This window comes from Pecten maximus, chromosome 2 (genome assembly GCF_902652985.1).
Source record: "Pecten maximus chromosome 2, xPecMax1.1, whole genome shotgun sequence".
Classification (NCBI taxonomy): Eukaryota; Metazoa; Mollusca; class Bivalvia; order Pectinida; family Pectinidae; genus Pecten; species Pecten maximus.
In genome coordinates, this window is record NC_047016.1 from 17751424 (window position 1) to 17765792 (window position 14369).

A 14369-nucleotide genomic window follows, 5' to 3' on the forward strand; every position below is an offset into this window, starting at 1 on the left:
GGGGCTCGTTTCCAAATTTTCAGAAATGAAAGACACGACAACATTAAAAGTCAAGTATTTATAAAAAAAAATCTTGTAAAAAAAATCGGGAGTATCGACATAGTTTCCGGTTGTGTATGTATATGCCTACTGGATTTTAGTTTTGTGATTATTCACTGATAGCAAAGGCCTACCTTACAAAATCGAGCCCCTGTGAAGTTGAAAATCGTCTGCTAAGTTAGCGACACTGATGTGACCGGTTAGACTGGAATCTGTTTCGAACGAAATATCCTTGGAATCGTTTTCACCTACAAATATACTATCAAGACAACTTTTATTAAGAATTAAGAGCTGTTATTCTTCTGAAAATATCGTAAATCCAGTCAATACCAGAAACATAAGTGTTTCCGAGGAATCGAGTCTGTCCTGTGCAATGCCCGTTCCACGCCGCATCACTTCTAAATGTTAATCGTACATCATTGCGCATAAAACGGTTTCGATTTTAAACAATCAGAAATTATGTAATTATGAACAATTTGACGATACCTACACACGTATATGAAATATAAAATAAAGCCAAATTTGTGCAAAAACCACTTTATGTGTTTGCTATTAATAACGTCATGAGGGACTATATCTTTTCTTCTGGAAATTTCGCTGTTCCGGTATTTGAACTTGATGACGTCAGTGATAGGGTAAGCGGCAAATTTAAACGCGTCATAACCTACAGTAAATAAAAAATCTTTATGAATGTAAATATAAGCATTGAACTGTTACCAAATGGTAGTATACAGTCGATATGAATACAATAAATATTTTTACTGCACATCGCTGCAATGAAAATGTTAGTTTAATCATTTTAATAAATTTCTATATTTTACTGGCAAAAATCCAATAACTATGTTTATTTTTCACCGTTGGCTCCCGAAACGATGTTCTGCGGTCATAATTGCTCATCATACCAAACTACACTCTCGCTATACCATATTACACGCTCGCCATACCATATTACACGCTCGCCATACCATTATTACACGCTCGCTATACCATATTACACGCTCGCCATACCATATTACACGCTCGCCATACCATTATTACACGCTCGCTATACCATATTACACGCTCGTCATACCATATTACACGCTCGCCATACCATATTACACTCTCGTCATACCATATTACACGCTCGCCATACCATATTATACGCTGGTCATACCATATTACACGCTCGCCATACCAAATTACACTCTCGCCATACCATATTACACGCTCGCCATACCAAATTACACGCTCGCCATACCATATTACACGCTCGCCATACCAAATTACACGCTCGCCATACCATATTACACGCTCGCCATACCATATTACACGCTCGTCATACCATATTACACGCTCGCCATACCATATTACACGCTCGCCATACCATATTACACGCTCGCCATACCATATTACACGCTCACCATACCAAACTACACTCTCGCCATACCATATTACACGCTCGCCATACCATATTACACGCTCGCCATACCAAATTACAATATCGTCATACCATATTACACGCTCGCCATACCATATTACACGCTCGCCATACCATATTACACGCTCGCCATACCAAATTACAATATCGTCATACCATATTACACACTCGCCATACCATATTACACGCTCGCCATATCATATTACACGCTCGCCATACCAAATTACACGCTCGCCATACCATATTACACGCTCGTCATACCATATTACACGCTCGTCATACCATATTACACGCTCGTCAAACCATATTACACGCTCGCCATACCATATAACACGCTCGCCATACCAAACTACACTCTCGTCATATCATACTACACGCTCGTCATACCATATTGCACTCTCGTCATACCAAATTTCACGCTCGCCATACCATATTACACGCTCGCTATACAATATTACACGCTCGTCATACCATATTACACGCTCGTCATACCATATTACACGCTCGTCATACCATATTACACGCTCGCCATACCATATAACACGCTCGCCATACCAAACTACACTCTCGTCATATCATATTGCACTCTCGTCATACCATATTACACGCTCGCCATACCAAACTACACTATCGTCATACCATATTACACGCTCGCCATACCAAACTACACTCCCGTCATACCATATTACATGCTCGCCATACCAAACTACACGCTCGCCATACCATATTACACGCTCGCCATACCATATTACACGCTCGCCATACCAAACTACACGTTCGCCATACCAAACTACACTCTCGTCATACCATATTACACGCTCGCCATACCAAACTACACTCTCGCCATACCATATTACACGTTCGTCATACCAAACTACACTATCGTCATACCATATTACACGCTCGTCATACCATATTACACGCTCGCCATACCATATTACACGTTCGCCATACCATATTACACGCTCGTCATACCATATTACACGCTCGTCATACCATATTACACGCTCGCCATACGATATTACACGCTTGCCATACCAAATTACACGCTCGCCATACCATATTACACGCTCGCAATACCATATTACACGCTCGCCATACCATATTACACGCTCGTCATACCATATTACACGCTCGCCATACCATATTACACGTTCGCCATACCATATTACACGCTCGTCATACCATATTACACGCTCGCCATACCATATTACACGCTCGCCATACCATATTACACGCTCGCCATACCATATTACACGCTCGTCATACCATATAACACGCTCGCCATACCATATTACACGTTCGCCATACCATATTACACACTCGCCATACCAAACTACACTATCGTCATACCATATTACACGCTCGTCATACCATATTACACGCTCGCCATACCATATTACACGCTCGTCATACCATATTACACGCTCACCATACCAAACTACACTCTCGTCATACCGTATTACACACTCGCCATACCATATTACACGCTCGCCATACCAAACTACACTATCGTCATACCATATTACACGCTCGCCATACCAAACTACACGCTCGTCATACCATATTACACGCTCGCCATACCATATTACACGTTCGCCATACCATATTACACGCTCGTCATACCATATTACACGCTCGTCATACCATATTACACGCTCGCCATACCATATTACACGCTTGCCATACCATATTACACGCTCGCCATACCATATTACACGCTCGCCATACCATATTACACGCTCGCCATACCATATTACACGCTCGTCATACCATATTACACGCTCGCCATACCATATTACACGTTCGTCATACCATATTACACGCTCGCCATACCATATTACACGCTCGCCATACCATATTACACGCTCGACATACCATATTACACGCTCGTCATACCATATTACACGCTCGCCATACCATATTACACGTTCGCCATACCATATTACACGCTCGCCATACCAAACTACACTATCGTCATACCATATTACACGCTCGCCATACCAAACTACACTCTCGTCATACCATATTACACGCTCGCCATACCAAACTACACGCTCGTCATACCATATTACACGCTCGCCATACCAAACTACACTCTCGCCATACCAAACTACACTCTCGTCATACCATATTACACGCTCGTCATACCATATTACACGCTCGCCATACCATATTACACGTTCGCCATACCAAACTACACGCTCGTGATACCATATTACACGCTCGCCATACCAAACTACACTATCGTCATACCATATTACACGCTCGCCATACCAAACTACACTCTCGTCATACCATATTACACGCTCGCCATACCATATTACACGCTCGCCATACCAAACTACACTCTCGCCATACCATATTACACGCTCGCCATACCAAACTACACTATCGTCATACCATATTACACGCTCGTCATACCATATTACACGCTCGCCATACCATATTACACGTTTGCCATACCATATTACACGCTCGTCATACCATATTACACGCTCGTCATACCATATTACACGCTCGCCATACCATATTACACGCTTGCCATACCAAATTACACGCTCGTCATACCATATTACACGTTCGCCATACCATATTACACGCTCGCCATACCAAACATGTTGTACCCCCTGATTTCAGTCCTTGATTTTGCTGAAGCAATGTCAGGATTTGAAAATAATCCATCAGATATGATATGTATAAGTATTTATATGGTAAGAAAAAACCACGAAAACAATAACGGATGTAAATTGTCAGAGGCAAATTATCGTAGGTCAATAGCAAAATATGGCAAATATTTGTGCTGTTTGAGATAAGAGCTGTCTGTTGAATATTTCTCCTTGATAATACGTTGGTAGGACATTGTTTTAGATTTGCCATTGACCTCGTTATTTACCTCGACGCAGGCTGTTATCGCCAACAGCGCATCATACCGGGAAATATGCCTGGGAATTAAGTGACAATGATTAACTTGGGGGTTAAATTCCGGGTTATATAGGGAAATAGTATGAATCACACTGTAGCAAAATATATTGGAAGAAAAATGGTTTATAAATCTGTAACTAATCGTGAAACAAAAGCTTGGTCACAAAGAATTTCTGAGGATGCAGATTTTTCAAATTGTTTACTACTTTTACTACTGCACGACTCGTTAAATACACACTATTTTTTTTTGGAAACAAGCACTGCATTACCCAAGCTGTCTCGACAATATAAGTTATATGATCAAAATTATTGTTTCCATTCGAATTGTAAATTCATAATCCTTATGTCATTACTGTGGATATTTTTATATTGATATTGTGAACCATGTAATTTTAAACGGTTCACTAACATAATTTATTCATGACAAATTATGGTGTGCAGGATGAATACAATATATAGGGATAGGGACTGAACGGTGTTTTGATTGTGTTTACGGTGGTATGAACGCAATGGGATACTGACATATTCTATATAACGCGTTATCGCATTGTGGAAGTACGTCGTGTATTGAAGACGATACTGGGTATTCCGACACAAATTGTGGATAGTGATACTGGATATTCCGACACATATTGTGGACAGTGATACTGGATATTCCGACACATACTGCGGACAGCGATACTGGGTATTCCGACACATACTGCGGACAGCGATACTAGATATTCCGACACATACTGCGGACAGTGATACTGGATATTCCGACACATACTGCGGACAGCGATACTGGGTATTCCGACACATATTGGCGGACAGCGATACTGGATATTCCGACACATATTGCGGACAGTGATACTGGGTATTCCGACACATATTGCGGACAGTGATACTGGGTATTCCGACACATATTGTGGACAGTGATACTGGATATTCCGACACATATTGCGGACAGCGATACTGGGTATTCCGACACATATTGCGGACAGCGATACTGGATATTCCGACACATATTGTGGACAGTGATACTGGGTATTCCGACACATACTACGGATAGTGATACTGGATATTCCGACACATATTGCGGACGGTGATACTGGGTATTCCGACACATATTGTGGACAGTGATACTGGATATTCCGACACATTGTGGACAGAGATACTGGACATTCCGACACATATTGCGGACAGCGATACTGGATATTCCGACACATATTGCGGACAGCGATACTGGATATTCCGACACATATTGCGGACAGTGATACTGGGTATTCCGACACTTATTTCGGACAGTGATACTTGGTATTCCGAAACATATTGTGGACAGTGATACTGGGTATTCCGACACATATTGCGGACAGCGATACTGGATATTCCGACACATATTGTGGACAGTGATACTGGGTATTCCGACACATACTACGGATAGTGATACTGGGTATTCCGACACATACTACGGACAGCGATACTGGACATTCCGACACATATTGTGGACAGTGATACTGGGTATTCCGACACATATTGTGGACAGCGATACTGGGTATTCCGACACATACTACGGATAGTGATACTGGATATTCCGACACATATTGCGGACGGTGATACTGGGTATTCCGACACATATTGTGGACAGAGATACTGGACATTCCGACACATACTGCGGACAGCGATACTGGATATTCCGACACATATTGCGGACGGTGATACTGGGTATTCCGACACATATTGTGGACAGTGATACTGGATATTCCGACACATTGCGGACAGCGATACTGGATATTCCGACACATATTGTGGACAGTGATACTGGATATTCCGACACATATTGCGGACAGTGATACTGGGTATTCCGACACATATTGCGGACAGCGATACTGGATATTCCGACACATATTGCGGACAGCGATACTGGATATTCCGACACATATTGCGGACAGTGATACTGGGTATTCCGACACATATTGCGGACAGCGATACTGGATATTCCGACACATATTGCGGACAGTGATACTGGGTATTCCGACACATATTGTGGACAGTGATACTGGGTATTCCGACACATACTACGGATAGTGATACTGGATATTCCGACACATACTACGGACAGTGATACTGGATATTCCGACACATATTGCGGACGGTGATACTGGGTATTCCGACACATATTGTGGACAGTGATACTGGATATTCCGACACATTTTGGACAGAGATACTGGACATTCCGACACATATTGCGGACAGCGATACTGGATATTCCGACACATATTGCGGACAGCGATACTGGATATTCCGACACATATTGCGGACAGTGATACTGGGTATTCCGACACATATTGCGGACAGCGATACTGGATATTCCGACACATATTGTGGACAGTGATACTGGGTATTCCGACACATACTACGGATAGTGATACTGGATATTCCGACACATATTGCGGACAGCGATACTGGATATTCCGACACATATTGCGGACGGTGATACTGGGTATTCCGACACATACTGCGGACAGCGATACTAGATATTCCGACACATATTGCGGACGGTGATACTGGGTATTCCGACACATATTGTGGACAGTGATACTGGATATTCCGACACATTGTGGACAGAGATACTGGACATTCCGACACATATTGCGGACAGCGATACTGGATATTCCGACACATATTGCGGACAGCGATACTGGATATTCCGACACATATTGTGGACAGTGATACTGGATATTCCGACACATATTGCGGACAGCGATACTGGATATTCCGACACATATTGATGACAGTGATACTGGGTATTCCGACACATACTACGGATAGTGATACTGGATATTCCGACACATATTGCGGACGGTGATACTGGGTATTCCGACACATATTGTGGACAGTGATACTGGATATTCCGACACATTGTGGACAGAGATACTGGACATTCCGACACATATTGCGGACAGCGATACTGGATATTCCGACACATATTGCGGACAGCGATACTGGATATTCCGACACATATTGCGGACAGTGATACTGGGTATTCCGACACATATTGTGGACAGCGATACTGGATATTCCGACACATTGCGGACAGCGATACTGGATATTCCGACACATATTGCGGACAGCGATACTGGATATTCCGACACATATTGCGGACAGTGATACTGGGTATTCCGACACATATTGTGGACAGCGATACTGGGTATTCCGACACATATTGCGGACAGCGATACTGGATCTTCCGACACATACTGCAGACAGCGATACTGGATATTCCGACACATACTACGGATAGCGATACTGGGTATTCCGACACATACTGCGGACAGCGATACTGGATCTTCCGACACATACTGCAGACAGCGATACTGGGTATTCCGACACATATTGTGGATAGTGATACTGGATCTTCCGACACATACTACGGACAGTGATACTGGATATTCCGACACATACTACGGACAGTGATACTGAATATTCCGACACATATTGCGGACAGCGATACTGGTTATTCTAGTCTATTGCAGTAACACTGTAGCGCAAATGTAGATATATTATAGAGTATACCTCCGGTGATTTCTGATATTTCTAAACAGATTTAAAGTGTGTGGTTCGTAGCCCTATATTGCTACTTAGTAGTTTGGAACACCATAGCTGTCACGTATTTTGTAAAAAATAGTATGATTCGGTGTTTTGATTATATTGTAGGATTTCTTCATTGTTTGACTTGATTTTGTTATGATAAAGCCTACCTCCAAGCTCCTACTCAATATTAAGTTTCCCCGATTGTATATACAAAGGATATATATCAGTGTCTTCAGTAATACCAAATATATTTCACGAGTATGGCTAATATTTTAATATTTTTCAAAAGTGCGTAGACTTCTAGCACGATTGTAAAATATCAGAATATTAGCCACATGATGTTATCATATACCATAACGATAAAATCAATCAGACATTGATGAAGCCCTATAATGTAATGGAAATATCAATCCATATAGTATTGTGTAATTTTATGCCATATATGAAGTTATGGCGCTTACTGCATTAGAATATAATTACTATTTGTTACAAATCTCTCGATAAGATGACATTAGATATCAGACGTTAACAGAAGCATTGTAGGAAAGTGTCTACCTGTACCGTACTTATTGGAGTGACCTGTTTGATATATTTCACGAGATAAGATATTTAAGCTACATATGAATCATTGCTTTCTTATCAAGTTTCAAAGGTCAAGGCAGGTCAAGGCAAGTGATATAATTGGGTATAAAACGTGAAGTATAATCAAAAGCTTGGAGCAAACAGGTCGTGAAATGATACCGCTGTTAGTGCCGAGTTTATTAGGTAGGTGTACAACACAAGACGGACGGTAATGGCGTTAATCAATGACACTACCGCAGTTCCGTAATTTCTTATCATCATAATTAAAGCTATGCTGGCGTTGTTCATAACTACAAAGTTTTCCATATTTGTTAAAACAATTGATATTTTTGGAGAACGTCTATTAGATGGTTTGATGGTTTGTTTCATTAAGTGTTAACGTGCCAGATAATAAATCACGTAAATCCTTGATATTTATGTGTTTATGCCCGACTTTAATGCCCTTTTACAGCTGACACATCGGTGAATGTATATCGAAGCTACCCAGGAAACATTACTCATAAAGGTGACAAGCACGGTACACCTGAGCCTGGGAAAGAAAGAGGCTGTTAAGAGGAAAAATCACATGCCTTGATTTTAATCACGACAAAGCTTTTCTATGAACACATGTCTGTATCAACATGCTCCCCTGTGTATTACAAATGCCAGTATGTAATAACAAACATACAAAATAAAATTATCCGATTTCAGAAGTGTCCCATTACCGTCGGGTGTATCTCTGAACGCCAACATTTTGAATTTACCTGTAGGGCAGTTTGTTTTGATTGCGATTATAGTCTTTTCCCTAAAAGTAGTCTCAATGCCAACAGGTCATTTCCCTGTAAATGTTACCTGTTGATACTACCTGTAGATGAAATTAAGGATTTATAATTAAATATCATATTTATATGCATATCAAAAATATTTATTTTATTTGATATCTAGTTTCAAATTTAAAACGACAATACAATATTTTTGCTTGAAAATTATCTTTATGTTCAAAATTATGATTATATTTTATCTTATTTAAGTCTTAAACAATCATTTATACTCATTTTTAGAATATCTATACATTTGCATTTAGATAAATAAAATGGTTTAACTCTCTCGTTGCAACACTAATTTCCATATAGGCATATGGATATTTTGAATTAATTGAGTCTAATTTCACAACTTAAGAAAGTTTTGTTCTATATTGATGATAATATATACAGCTACATAAAAGTCTGCACAAACAGCAATATACCTGAAAATATAACTTCCCAAAACTTGAAAGTTTCATTGTACAACCAGGTACACATTTAATAACTACTAATTACTACTTTGGTCGCATGTTATTGACTACCTCTCAATACAGGACTTGAAAATTTGACAAATTACAAAGAGCGATATTCATCTTCTATGTCACCAGAGCTGCAAACTCTACACAGGCGTTCACTTATATCGACGAATTTCAATATTCAGAGTATGTGCTGATAAATGTATTCTATTCAAAGCAATTATTGGTTGTTTTGGTATATATTAATATAGATAACGTTGTAGTGATATATAATCTACTAAATAATGTAAACATATCTTGTCGCGCATTGTCAATAAAAAAAATTAATACTAAAAAAGTATCTCAATGCAGTTCTTAGTACTAAATAGCTTTAATCAATACTTAATTACATTATAATACTGGGTATACGCAATTGGGGCCGCGGTGGCCGAGTGGTTAAAGTGTCCCGACGCTATAACACTAGCCCTCCACCTCTCGGTTGCGAGTTCGAAACCTACGTGGGGCAGTTGCCAGGTACTGACCGTAGGCCGGTGGTTTTTCTCCGGGTACTCCGGCTTTCCTCCACCTCCAAAACCTGGCACGTCCTTAAATGACCCTGGCTGTTAATAGGACGTTAAACAAAAACAAACCAAATACGCAATTGGGAAGAAAACCCAATTAACTTAATTTCTAGTTTCTTTCCGTCAAAAAATGCATTTCGTAAAAGGTCTCCATTTCCACCAGAGTCCAATACAATTGTTAAAAATAGTAAGCAAGGCTTGATTTACAAAATCTTCATTGTAATATTGAGACTGTCAATGCTGTATGCCTTCAGAAGCTTTATAGCACTTTTAAATTCATCCGTAGATAGATATCTCGGTCAAGCTCCAAAAATAGAGATCTAGAGTCCATATCAACATGTAAATCAGTATTCTGCTGGTCATTATCAGAATGGGGTTTGTTCTTGCATTATAACGTGGATTGGTTTTCCGTAGGTGCTTCCTATATTGCCTTTGTTGAGAGGTACATGTACATGCATGTGTGTGCAGTCATTTTCAACTTTCTACATTGTTGTATATGCATATTTTTATTTAAGATATCTTGATTTTTAGTAATGTAAGTTTTTATTTCAGATATTTTTACTTTCTCTATATAAGACTTTTTATTATATATATTTAATCATTTCCATTTGAATATTAACATGCATTGTTCATTTAACATATTAATATGTATTTTATGTGTACAATATTAATAAATAAATATAGATTTCTTAGTGCTGAGATTGGTGAAATAAACTTTTCAAGTAATTAGTTAACAAAAACTATTCAGTGCTATGATGGAACTGTAAGTGGCATATATAAGTATATTTATGAACAAATTTTGTTATTACATAGATTTGTTGCTATTTTTCAAAACTATATATGTTCTATATTACTTAATTGCTCATTTTGTTGAATGCATACATGTGTGTTCTAAGAAAATGGGGGGAAAAACCCAAATACAATTTTACTGTATGATTTGTAAAACACAGGTAAATCTCAGACAGCTTATATGAAGCAGTATATAATTACCCTCCCATTGTTTCCTGAAACAACACCTACCTATTGTTAAAAAAAATGTTGGCGTTCAGAGAACACCCCTTACCGTCATCAGTTCGTTCTATAGTCATCAGTATATGTTTATATTGTAACACCCGACCTGTTTGGAAGAGGACCTTATTTCTGTTCACAATGTCATTTATTTATTTTTAAAATTAAACACATTAACAACTTGATTACTCCATCCGAAAGTTTGTGTGACATTTGACCTTTCGATCTAAACCGACGGTCACACTTACCTACCTGACGCTGATATGTGTATTATCATGTTATTACGTAGATGATTATGATATATAATATATAATGAGATGGGCGTTTTACTTCGGACAGACGAACGGACACATACACAAAAACAATTACTATATTACACCTCTACCACGAGTAATTGATGATTCCAAGATCCTTTTTACTCCAGATGAAACTAAATAATTTAGTTATTTTTACGATGTTGTATATTTAAGAAATAATTAACGATGATTCGTGTATTGTTGCAGGATATACAACGAGGACGAGGATATTTTGCAATTAAGTTAATAACGAAGGCCGCAGGCCTGAGTTATCAATTAAAATTGCAAAATATCCTCGTCCTCGTTGTATAACCTGCAACAATACACGAGTCAAAGTTGATTATTTCTATTCTACCATGTACTGTTTAGTTCTGAGATTAACTCTTCCTAATAGAAAACGGCAACGAAACCCCGGGAAATGTGTCGCTACATGGCTGTTACAATTCACAAGAAACGATAAGACGCGCGTGCTAATGAATATTCAAAAGCTGACGTCAATCCCATGCCGGTTGACGGCAACGTTACGAGAACTTTCGGAGATGTCGGCCAGCAATTCATGTAGAATCATGCTCTCCAAAGTTTGCCTGTGGAAATTGACCTTACAACATATTGTTTAGCAAAGTCTGCTCTGGGTGGATAGAAATTAACAATCTGGCAAATTTCTCCGTTGTAAAATACACGGTCTCCGACGTTCAAACGTTTTGGCGCCGCCATGTTTGTTTGCAAATGCACGATTTTGGAGGGGAAAGATTGTAACAGCCGTGACTCACGAGCGTGTATTATTGACACGAGAGTGTATTACTGGCAAATAATACACGGTTTTAAACCAATGAAAACTGGCGTTGCATAGCAAACGTTTTAGAATTTGTTTTATACTTGTAATAAACTGACCGAAATTAGATGACAACTCATGTTTTGTTAGAAATATACAATGTAACATCGTTAAAAGAAAAAATACATTTTACATGAAATCAAATTCCTTAACATGTAAATATGACTGTTATGGTGACAAAGAGACTACTTCAATAGTGTTTCTATAATCAAGTTAGTAGCGTCGGTAATTACCGCAGCAGGACACTTTCCAGATAGACCAGGGTTTACCGACAGGTGTGATCCAGAAAGCCTGAACCATATTAAACGGTGTCAAGGGCCAATGCAGTGTCAATACCAACGGGTCAGTTTCTAGGGACCATTAAACCAATTAACCTATCATGGGATATTTATTGTATCTCGTAAAACATTGACCATGTCATAATTAAATACAATTCGTCCATCATAACTGGAACAGTTCCCTTCAAACTGGACTGCTGAAAGTTCCCGACTCTGTCAATCAATAATTACCCACACTCATTTAGAAAATAACATTCAAACATTGAAAATACTTTTCATTTAACCGCCATTTAACCAAAAATATCAGTGTTGAATAAAATTTCCATTGTTCAGAAATAATGAACGAGAGAGGATGCGATATTAAGTTGTAATTAACTATTCTAAAATAATTCTATCTAATTACTTATGAGAGAGTGCATGCACATGCAATGTAAGGAGGCGGTAACCGATATAGGGAGGAAGCAACTTCCTCATAGAGGGATGTTATGGACCCGTGTTATCAGACTGACCTCCAGCTGGACGATCCCTGCAGAATGTTATTCAAGGTAATGATCTCGGAGCGATGAGCAATGCGCCTTGTAGCCCTCTCAGTGTAGAGGACATATCATTTTCGACACTATGCCCCATATTTGAGAGAGTCATGAGGACGCAACCTTTGATTTCGCTGAAAAGGATTCGGAATGATTTTCTATTATAAGAGTTTTTATTACGTAATGCGTTTGATTTTACTTAAGTAAACACATAAGCTATATATTGAACTATTGCATGCCTGAAATAACTATTGCACGATCACGTGCGAACTATTGAACACCTGTGACGTTTCGGAATTTGGTCTCGTACAAACTATTGAAAACCAGTGATGTTTCGGAATTTAGTCCTGCCCTTTCAGTCGTCTTAGCCAATCAGATGTCAACACTGCAAGATGACAGTCATGGGAGATTTTAGTGATTCTAAGTGTGTTATAGTGATTATGTGATAAACGGCCTTCAGCCTTGTGCAATAGAACATCGGTCGATTACCATTACCTCTTGAAGAATATTCTAGACTATTACATAGACACCCATGATATATTTGTATACTATTTAATACCAACACAGATGTGATATGATAAAGCCCTTGATATAATATGGCCTCAGTAAAAATCAGTCCCAAAATAAGTCATCATTGCTTAGTATTTTTCAAATTAAATGTCCAAAGATAGTTCAAAATGGCGTTTATTACAGTTTATTCCTATTAAACAGTTACCACTGGCGCCATATTATATCAAAGGCTCACTTTAAAATTTTCCTCAACATTGATGAAGTCATAACTATTTCCTTTCTGGACATAGTAACATGTACCGCACGAAACGGATATAGTCATGGAATATATCTAGAAACCCGATGCCTTAAAATTGCTATAGTATCCTGAAAAACCTCACAACGGAGATAACGATGGCATACTTATCACAAGATGTCACCAGAGTCTTCGGTTCAGCTTTCCTAAATTACGTAATATACAGGTGTCGGGCAATCAAATGCATGGGATGTGAACACTTATAATTACATATAGCAATTCATAGTAGCACCTACATCCCCGGTAATGCATTTATTCTACAG